Raw genomic sequence first — 12,215 nt, 5'->3', positions numbered from 1 at the left:
GAGAGGCCTACATGGGAGAGAGTAGTGACACGACAGCGGTCAGAGGACTGTACACATGCCATAGAAACTATAAAGACGTTTCACATTTGCCCATAAGAAGCTACCAGGAAGGGGCACGTCTGCATAGAGTGTGTAAAACGATGAGGATGGTACAGATGGTATAGAAGCTACCAGAAATGTGCACATCTGCACATAAAAGAGTGTGAAAGGAAGAGGATGGTACAGATGGTATAGAGGCTATCAGAAAGGTGCACATCTGCACATAGAGTGTGAAACGATGAGGATGGTACAGATGGTAAAGAGGCTACCAGGAAGGTGCACATCTGCACATAGAGTGTGAAACGATGAGGATGGTCCAGATGGTATAGAGGCTACTAGAAAGGTGCACATCTGCACATAAAAAAGTGTGAAATGAGGATGGTACAGATGGTATAGGGGCTACCAGGAAGGTGCACATCTGCACATAAAAGAATGTGAAATTATGAGGATGGTATTATGAGGATGGTATAGATGGTATAGAGGCTAACAGGAAGGTGTACGTCAGCACATAGATTGTGAAATGATGAGGATGGTACAGATGGAATAGAGGCTTCCAGGAAGGTGCACATCTGCACATAGGGTGTGAAATGATGAGGATGGTACCGATGGTACAAATGGTATAGAAGCTACCAGGAAGGTGCACATCTGCACATACAAGAGTGTGAAATGTTGAGGATGGTGTAGATGGTATAGAAGCTACCAGGAAGGTGCACATCTGCACATACAAGAGTGAAAAGATGAGGATGGTACATATGGTATAGAAGCTACCAGGAAGGTGCACATCTGCACATAAAAGAGTGTGAAATGATGAGGATGGTACAGATGGTATGGAGGCTACCACGAAGGTGCTCATCTGCACATAGTGTGACATGATGAGGATGGTACAGATGGTATAGAAGCCACCAGGGAGGTGCACATCTGCAAGTACACGAGTGTTAAATGAGGATGGTACAGATGTATAGAGGCTACCAGGATGGTGCACATCTGCACATAGAGTGAAATGATGAGGATGGTACGGATGGTATAGAGGCTACCAGGAATGTGCACACAAGAGTGTGATATGATGAGGATGGTACAGATGGTATAGAGGCTACCAGGAAGGTGCACATCTGCACATAGAGTGTGAAATGATGAGGATGGTACTGATGGTATAGAGGCTACCAAGAAGTTGCACATTTGCACATAGAGTGTGAAGTGATGAGGATGGTACATATGGTATAGAGGCTACCCGGAAGTTGTACATCTGCACATAGTGTGAAAGGATGAGGATGGTACAGATGGTATAGAAGCCACCAGGGAGGTGCACATCTGCACGTACAAGAGTGTTAAATGAGGATGGTACAGATGTATAGAGGCTACCAGGATGGTGCACATCTGCACATAGAGTGAAATGATGAGGATGGTACGGATGGTATAGAGGCTACCAGGAATGTGCACACAAGAGTGTGATATGATGAGGATGGTACAGATGGTATAGAGGCTACCAGGAAGGTGCACATCCGCACATAGAGTGTGAAATGATGAGGATGGTACAGATGGTATAGAGGCTACCAGGAAGGTGCACATCTGCACATAGAGTGTGAAATGATGAGGATGGTACAGATGGTATAGAGGCTAGTAGGAAGGTGCACATCTGCACATAAAAGAGTATGAAATGATGAGGATGGTATAGATGGTATAGAGGCTACCACGAAGGTGCTCATCTGCACATAGAGTGTGACATGATGAGGATGGTACTGATGGTATAGAGGCTACCAAGAAGATGCACATTTGCACATAGAGTGTGAAGTGATGAGGATGGTACATATGGTATAGAGGCTACCCGGAAGGTGTACATCTGCACATAGTGTGAAACGATGAGGATGGTACAGATGGTATAGAAGCCACCAGGGAGGTGCACATCTGCACGTACAAGAGTGTTAAATGAGGATGTACAGATGTATAGAGGCTATCAGGATGGTGCACATCTGCACATAGAGTGAAATGATGAGGATGGTACGGATGGTATAGAGGCTACCAGGAATGTGCACACAAGAGTGTGATATGATGAGGATGGTACAGATGGTATAGAGGCTACCAGGAAGGTGCACATCTGCACATAGAGTGTGACATGTTGAGGATGGTATAGATGGTATAGAGGCTACCAGGAAGGTGCACATCTGCACATAGAGTGTGAAATGATGAGGATGGTACACATGGTATAGAAGCAACCAGGAAGGTGCACATCTGCAAATAAAAGAGTGTGAAGTTATGAGTATGGTACAGATGGTTTAGAGGCTACCAGGAAGGTGCACATCTGCACATAAAAGAGTATGAAATGATGAGGATGATATAGATGGTATAGAGGCTACCAGGAAGGTGCTCATCTGCACATAGAGTGTGACATGATGAGGATGGTACTGATGGTATAGAGGCTACCAAGAAGTTGCACATTTGCACATAGTGTGTGAAAGGATGAGGATGGTACAGATGGTATAGAAGCTACCAGGAAGGTGCACATCTGCACGTACAAGAGTGTTAAATGATGAGGATGGTACGGATGGTATAGAGGCTACCAGGAAGGTGCACATCTGCACATAGAGTGTGAAATGATAAGGATGGTACAGATGGTATAGAGGCTAGTAGGAAGGTGCACATCTGCACATAGAGTGTGAAACGATGGGGATGGTACAGATGGTATTGAAGCTACCAGGAAGGTGCACATCTGCACATACTACCTACCTGCACTACGGGACTGTCTCTGTAGCCTACAGCCCCTTCTCCCGGCAATTACCTTGCACTTGCCACCAGCTGGCCCTATTATTTATCTTGTATTCTACTAACCATGTACTGCACTTCCCCTCTCCCATTGCACTTTTCCCAGTCCCCCTACCCTTGCACTTGCACAATCTGAATGACACCTGGCCTAGTAGGATTGTTGTCTGTTCTGCCCTTGTTCCCCCCCTGCCTCGTCGCGCCTTGAAACACTAGTGTCTAGTCGCGTTACAAATGCCATATCATATGATATCATATCATACTGTGTGAAACAATGAGGATAGTAAAGATGGTATATAGGCTACCAGGAAGGTGCACATCTGCACATAGAGTGTGACATGTTGAGGATGGTATAGATGGTATAGAGGCTACCAGGAAGTTGCACATCTGCACATAGAGTGTGAAATGATGAGGATGGTACAGATGGTATAGAGGCTACCAGGAATGTGCACATCTGGACATAAAAGTGAAATGATGAGCATGGTACACATGGTATAGAAGCAACCAGGAAGGTGCACATCTGCACATAAAAGAGTGAATTGATGGGGATGGTACAGATGGTATTGAATCTACCAGGAGGGTGCACATCTACACATAGAGTGTGAAATGATGAGTATGGTACAGATGGTTTAGAGGCTACCAGAAAGGTGCACATCTGCACATAAAATAGTATGAAATGATGAGGATGGTATAGAGGCTACCAGGAAGGTGCTCATCTGCACATAGAGTGTGACATAATGAGGATGGTACTGATGGTATAGAGGCTACCAAGAAGTTGCACATTTGCACATAGAGTGTGAATCAATGAGGATGGTACAGATGTTATAGAGGCTAACAGGAAGGTGCACATCTGCACATAGAGTGTGAAACGATGAGGATAGTCCAGATGGTATAGAGGCTAACAGGAAGGTGCACATCTGCACATAGAGTGTGAAATGATGAGGATAGTCCAGATGGTATAGAGGCTACTAGGAAGGTGCACATCTGCACAAAATAGTGTGAAATGAGGATGGTACAGATGGTATAGAGGCTACCAGGAAGGTGCACATCTGCACATAAAAGAATGTGAAATGAGGATGGTAAAGATGGTATAGAGGCTACCAGGAATGTGCACATCTGGACATAAAAGTGAAATGATGAGCATGGTACACATGGTATAGAAGCAACCAGGAAGGTGCACATCTGCACATAAAAGAGTGAATTGATGGGGATGGTACAGATGGTATTGAATCTACCAGGATGGTGCACATCTACACATAGAGTGTGAAATGATGAGTATGGTACAGATGGTTTAGAGGCTACCAGAAAGGTGCACATCTGCACATAAAATAGTATGAAATGATGAGGATGGTATAGAGGCTACCAGGAAGGTGCTCATCTGCACATAGAGTGTGACATGATGAGGATGGTACTGATGGTATAGAGGCTACCAAGAAGTTGCACATTTGCACATAGAGTGTGAATCAATGAGGATGGTACAGATGTTATAGAGGCTAACAGGAAGGTGCACATCTGCACATAGAGTGTGAAACGATGAGGATAGTCCAGATGGTATAGAGGCTAACAGGAAGGTGCACATCTGCACATAGAGTGTGAAACGATGAGGATAGTCCAGATGGTATAGAGGCTAACAGGAAGGTGCACATCTGCACATAGAGTGTGAAATGATGAGGATAGTCCAGATGGTATAGAGGCTACTAGGAAGGTGCACATCTGCACATAAAAGAATGTGAAATGAGGATGGTAAAGATGGTATAGAGGCGTCCAGGAAGGTGCACATCAGCACATAGATTGTGAAATGATGAGGATGGTACAGATGGAATTGAGGCTTCCAGAATGGTGCACATCTGCACATAGAGTGTGAAATGATGAGGATGGTACTGATGGTACAAATGGTATAAAAGCTACCAGGAAGGTGCACATCCGCACATACAAGAGTGTGAAATGATGAGGATGGTATAGATGGTATAGAAGCTACCAAGAGGTGCACATCTGCACATACAAGAGTGAAAATATGAGGATGGTACATATGGTATAGAAGCTACCAGGAAGGTGCACAAATGCACATAAGAGTGTGAAATGATGAGGATGGTACAGATGGTATAGTAGCTACCAGGAAGGTGCACATCTGCACATAAAAGAGTGTGAAATGATGAGGATGGTACAGATGGTATAGAGGCTACCAGGAAGGTGCACATCTGCACATAGTGTGTGAAATGATGAGGATGGTGCAGATGGTATAGAGGCTACCAGGAATGTGCCCTAAAGAATGTGAAATGATGAGGATGGTACAGATGGCATAGAGGCTACCAGATTTTGCACATCTGCAAATAGAGTGTGAACTGATGAGGATCGTACAGATGGTATAGAGGCTAGTAGGAAGGTGCACATCTGCACATAGTGTGTGAAATGATGAGTATGGTACAGATGATATAGAGGCTACCAGGAAGGTGCACATCTGCACATAGATTGGGAAATGATGAGGATGGTACACACTGTATAGAGGCTACCAGGAAGGTGCACATCTGCACATAGGGTGAAATTTTGAGGATGATACAGATGGTATAGATGCTACCAGGAAGGTGCACATCTGCACGTAAAGAGTGTGAAATGGTGAGGATGGTATAGATGGCATAGAAGCTCACACGAAGGTGCACATCTGCACATAAAATAGTGTGAAATGAGGATGGTACAGATGGTATAGAGGCTAACAGGAAGGTGCACATCTGCACATAGAGTGTGAAACAATGAGGATAGTAAAGATGGTATAGAGGCTACCAGGAAGGTGCACATCTGCACAAAGAGTGTGACGTGTTGAGGATGGTATAGATGGTATAGAGGCTACCAGGAAGGTGCACATCTGCACATAGAGTGTGAAATGATGAGGATGGTACACATGGTATAGAAGCAACCAGGAAGGTGCACATCTGCAAATAAAAGAGTGTGAAATTATGAGTATGGTACAGATGGTTTAGAGGCTACCAGGAAGGTGCACATCTGCACATAAAAGAGTATGAAATGATGAGGATGGTATAGATGGTATAGAGGCTACCAGGAAGGTGCTCATCTGCACATAGAGTGTGAAAGGATGAGGATGGTACAGATGGTATAGAAGCTACCAGGAAGGTGCACATCTGCACGTACAAGAGTGTTAAATGATGAGGATGGTACGGATGGTATAGAGGCTACCAGGAAGGTGCACATCTGCACATAGAGTGTGAAATGATAAGGATGGTACAGATGGTATAGAGGCTAGTAGGAAGGTGCACATCTGCACATAGAGTGTGAAACGATGGGGATGGTAAAGATGGTATTGAAGCTACCAGGAAGGTGCACATCTGCACATACTACCTACCTGCACTACGGGACTGTCTCTGTAGCCTACAGCCCCTTCTCCCGCAATTACCTTGCACTTGCCACCAGCTGGCCCTACTATTTATCTTGTATTCTACTAACCATGTACTGCACTTCCCCTCTCCCATTGCACTTTTCCCAGTCCCCCTACCCTTGCACTTGCACAATCTGAATGACACCTGGCCTAGTAGGATTATTGTCTGTTCTGCCCTTGTTCCCCCCTGCCTCGTCGCGCCTTGAAACACTAGTGTATAGTCGCGTTACAAATGCCATATCATATGATATCATATCATACTGTGTGAAACAATGAGGATAGTAAAGATGGTATATAGGCTACCAGGAAGGTGCACATCTGCACATAGAGTGTGAAATGATGAGGATGGTACAGATGGTATAGAGGCTACCAGGAAGGTGCACATCTGCACATAGAGTGTGAAATGATGAGGATGGTACAGATGGTATAGAGGCTAGTAGGAAGGTGCACATCTGCACATAAAAGAGTATGAAATGATGAGGATGGTATAGATGGTATAGAGGCTACCACGAAGGTGCTCATCTGCACATAGAGTGCGACATGATGAGGATGGTACTGATGGTATAGAGGCTACCAAGAAGATGCACATTTGCACATAGAGTGTGAAGTGATGAGGATGGTACATATGGTATAGAGGCTACCCGGAAGGTGTACATCTGCACATAGTGTGAAACGATGAGGATGGTACAGATGGTATAGAAGCCACCAGGGAGGTGCACATCTGCACGTACAAGAGTGTTAAATGAGGATGTACAGATGTATAGAGGCTATCAGGATGGTGCACATCTGCACATAGAGTGAAATGATGAGGATGGTACGGATGGTATAGAGGCTACCAGGAATGTGCACACAAGAGTGTGATATGATGAGGATGGTACAGATGGTATAGAGGCTACCAGGAAGGTGCACATCTGCACATAGAGTGTGAAATGATGAGGAGGGTACAGATGGTATAGAGGCTACCAGGAAGGTGCACATCTGCACATAGAGTGTGAAATGATGAGGATGGTACAGATGGTATAGAGGCTAGTAGGAAGGTGCACATCTGCACATAGAGTGTGAAACGATGGGGATGGTACAGATGGTATTGAAGCTACCAGGAAGGTGCACATCTGCACATACTACCTACCTGCACTACGGGACTGTCTGTATCCTACAGCCCCTTCTCCCGGCACTTACCTTGCACTAGCCACCAGCTGGCCCTATTACTTATCTTGTATTCTACTAACCATGTACTGCACTTCCCCTCTCCCCTTGCACTTTTCCCAGTCCCCCTACCCTTGCACTTGCGCGATCTGAATGACACCTGGCCTAGTAGGATTGTTGTCTGTTCTGCCCTTGTTGCCCCCCCCTGCCTCATCGCGCCTTGAAACACTAGTGTATAGGCGCGTTACAAATGCCATATCATATGATATCATATCATACTGTGTGAAACAATGAGGATAGTAAAGATGGTATAGAGGCTACCAGGAAGGTGCACATCTGCACATAGAGTGTGAAATGATGAGGATGGTACAGATGGAATAGAGGCTTCCAGGAAGGTGCACATCTGCACATAGGGTGTGAAATGATGAGGATGGTACCGATGGTACAAATGGTATAGAAGCTACCAGGAAGGTGCACATCTGCACATACAAGAGTGTGAAATGTTGAGGATGGTGTAGATGGTATAGAAGCTACCAGGAAGGTGCACATCTGCACATACAAGAGTGAAAAGATGAGGATGGTACATATGGCATAGAAGCTACCAGGAAGGTGCACATCTGCACATAAAAGAGTGTGAAATGATGAGGATGGTACAGATGTTATGGAGGCTACCACGAAGGTGCTCATCTGCACATAGTGTGACATGATGAGGATGGTACAGATGGTATAGAAGCCACCAGGGAGGTGCACATCTGCACGTACACGAGTGTTAAATGAGGATGGTACAGATGTATAGAGGCTACCAGGATGGTGCACATCTGCACATAGAGTGAAATGATGAGGATGGTACGGATGGTATAGAGGCTACCAGGAATGTGCACACAAGAGTGTGATATGATGAGGATGGTACAGATGGTATAGAAGCTACCAGGAAGGTGCACATCTGCACGTACAAGAGTGTTAAATGATGAGGATGGTACGGATGGTATAGAGGCTACCAGGAAGGTGCACATCTGCACATAGAGTGTGAAATGATAAGGATGGTACAGATGGTATAGAGGCTAGTAGGAAGGTGCACATCTGCACATAGAGTGTGAAACGATGGGGATGGTACAGATGGTATTGAAGCTACCAGGAAGGTGCACATCTGCACATACTACCTACCTGCACTACGGGACTGTCTCTGTAGCCTACAGCCCCTTCTCCCGGCAATTACCTTGCACTTGCCACCAGCTGGCCCTATTATTTATCTTGTATTCTACTAACCATGTACTGCACTTCCCCTCTCCCATTGCACTTTTCCCAGTCCCCCTACCCTTGCACTTGCACAATCTGAATGACACCTGGCCTAGTAGGATTGTTGTCTGTTCTGCCCTTGTTCCCCCCCTGCCTCGTCGCGCCTTGAAACACTAGTGTATAGTCGCGTTACAAATGCCATATCATATGATATCATATCATACTGTGTGAAACAATGAGGATAGTAAAGATGGTATATAGGCTACCAGGAAGGTGCACATCTGCACATAGAGTGTGACATGTTGAGGATGGTATAGATGGTATAGAGGCTACCAGGAAGTTGCACATCTGCACATAGAGTGTGAAATGATGAGGATGGTACAGATGGTATAGAGGCTACCAGGAATGTGCACATCTGGACATAAAAGTGAAATGATGAGCATGGTACACATGGTATAGAAGCAACCAGGAAGGTGCACATCTGCACATAAAAGAGTGAATTGATGGGGATGGTACAGATGGTATTGAATCTACTAGGATGGTGCACATCTACACATAGAGTGTGAAATGATGAGTATGGTACAGATGGTTTAGAGGCTACCAGAAAGGTGCACATCTGCACATAAAATAGTATGAAATGATGAGGATGGTATAGAGGCTACCAGGAAGGTGCTCATCTGCACATAGAGTGTGACATGATGAGGATGGTACTGATGGTATAGAGGCTACCAAGAAGTTGCACATTTGCACATAGAGTGTGAATCAATGAGGATGGTACAGATGTTATAGAGGCTAACAGGAAGGTGCACATCTGCACATAGAGTGTGAAACGATGAGGATAGTCCAGATGGTATAGAGGCTAACAGGAAGGTGCACATCTGCACATAGAGTGTGAAATGATGAGGATAGTCCAGATGGTATAGAGGCTACTAGGAAGGTGCACATCTGCACAAAATAGTGTGAAATGAGGATGGTACAGATGGTATAGAGGCTACCAGGAAGGTGCACATCTGCACATAAAAGAATGTGAAATGAGGATGGTAAAGATGGTATAGAGGCTACCAGGAATGTGCACATCTGGACATAAAAGTGAAATGATGAGCATGGTACACATGGTATAGAAGCAACCAGGAAGGTGCACATCTGCACATAAAAGAGTGAATTGATGGGGATGGTACAGATGGTATTGAATCTACCAGGATGGTGCACATCTACACATAGAGTGTGAAATGATGAGTATGGTACAGATGGTTTAGAGGCTACCAGAAAGGTGCACATCTGCACATAAAATAGTATGAAATGATGAGGATGGTATAGAGGCTACCAGGAAGGTGGTCATCTGCACATAGAGTGTGACATGATGAGGATGGTACTGATGGTATAGAGGCTACCAAGAAGTTGCACATTTGCACATAGAGTGTGAATCAATGAGGATGGTACAGATGTTATAGAGGCTAACAGGAAGGTGCACATCTGCACATAGAGTGTGAAACGATGAGGATAGTCCAGATGGTATAGAGGCTAACAGGAAGGTGCACATCTGCACATAGAGTGTGAAATGATGAGGATAGTCCAGATGGTATAGAGGCTACTAGGAAGGTGCACATCTGCACAAAATAGTGTGAAATGAGGATGGTACAGATGGTATAGAGGCTACCAGGAAGGTGCACATCTGCACATAAAAGAATGTGAAATGAGGATGGCAAAGATGGTATAGAGGCGTCCAGGAAGGTGCACATCAGCACATAGATTGTGAAATGATGAGGATGGTACAGATGGAATTGAGGCTTCCAGAATGGTGCACATCTGCACATAGAGTGTGAAATGATGAGGATGGTACTGATGGTACAAATGGTATAGAAGCTACCAGGAAGGTGCACATCCGCACATACAAGAGTGTGAAATGCTGAGGATGGTATAGATGGTATAGAAGCTACCAAGAGGTGCACATCTGCACATACAAGAGTGAAAATATGAGGATGGTACATATGGTATAGAAGCTACCAGGAAGGTGCACAAATGCACATAAGAGTGTGAAATGATGAGGATGGTACAGATGGTATAGTAGCTACCAGGAAGGTGCACATCTGCACATAAAAGAGTGTGAAATGATGAGGATGGTACAGATGGTATAGAGGCTACCAGGAAGGTGCACATCTGCACATAGTGTGTGAAATGATGAGGATGGTGCAGATGGTATAGAGGCTACCAGGAATGTGCACTAAAGAATGTGAAATGATGAGGATGGTACAGATGGTATAGAGGCTACCAGGATTTTGCACATCTGCAAATAGAGTGTGAACTGATGAGGATCGTACAGATGGTATAGAGGCTAGTAGGAAGGTGCACATCTGCATATAGTGTGTGAAATGATGAGTATGGTACAGATGATATAGAGGCTACCAGGAAGGTGCACATCTGCACATAGATTGGGAAATGATGAGGATGGTACACACTGTATAGAGGCTACCAGGAAGGTGCACATCTGCACATAGGGTGAAATTTTGAGGATGATACAGATGGTATAGATGCTACCAGGAAGGTGCACATCTGCACGTAAAGAGTGTGAAATGGTGAGGATGGTATAGATGGCATAGAAGCTCACACGAAGGTGCACATCTGCACATAAAATAGTGTGAAATGAGGATGGTACAGATGGTATAGAGGCTAACAGGAAGGTGCACATCTGCACATAGAGTGTGAAACAATGAGGATAGTAAAGATGGTATAGAGGCTACCAGGAAGGTGCACATCTGCACATAGAGTGTGACGTGTTGAGGATGGTATAGATGGTATAGAGGCTACCAGGAAGGTGCACATCTGCACATAGAGTGTGAAATGATGAGGATGGTACACATGGTATAGAAGCAACCAGGAAGGTGCACATCTGCAAATAAAAGAGTGTGAAATTATGAGTATGGTACAGATGGTTTAGAGGCTACCAGGAAGGTGCACATCTGCCCATAAAAGAGTATGAAATGATGAGGATGGTATAGATGGTATAGAGGCTACCAGGAAGGTGCTCATCTGCACATAGAGTGTGACATGATGAGGATGGTACTGATGGTATAGAGGCTACCAAGAAGTTGCACATTTGCACATAGTGTGTGAAAGGATGAGGATGGTACAGATGGTATAGAAGCTACCAGGAAGGTGCACATCTGCATGTACAAGAGTGTTAAATGATGAGGATGGTACAGATGGTATAGAGGCTAGTAGGAAGGTGCACATCTGCGCATAGAGTGTGAAACGATGGGGATGGTACAGATGGTATTGAAGCTACCAGGAAGGTGCACATCTGCTCATACTACCTACCTGCACTACGGGACTGTCTCTGTAGCCTACAGCCCCTTCTCCCGGCAATTACCTTGCACTTGCCACCAGCTGGCCCTATTATTTATCTTGTATTCTACTAACCATGTACTGCACTTCCCCTCTCCCATTGCACTTTTCCCAGTCCCCCTACCCTTGCACTTGCACAATCTGAATGACACCTGGCCTAGTAGGATTGTTGTCTGTTCTGCCCTTGTTCCCCCCTGCCTCGTCGCGCCTTGAAACACTAGTGTATAGTCGCGTTACAAATGCCATATCATATGATATCATATCATACTGTGTGAAACAATGAGGATAGTAAAGATGGTATATAGGCTAC

Source organism: Ambystoma mexicanum, chromosome 4q, assembly GCF_040938575.1.
Source record: "Ambystoma mexicanum isolate Mex_15411 chromosome 4q, UKY_AmexF1_1, whole genome shotgun sequence".
Taxonomy (NCBI): Eukaryota; Metazoa; Chordata; class Amphibia; order Caudata; family Ambystomatidae; genus Ambystoma; species Ambystoma mexicanum.
This window is presented reverse-complemented; position numbering follows the sequence as displayed.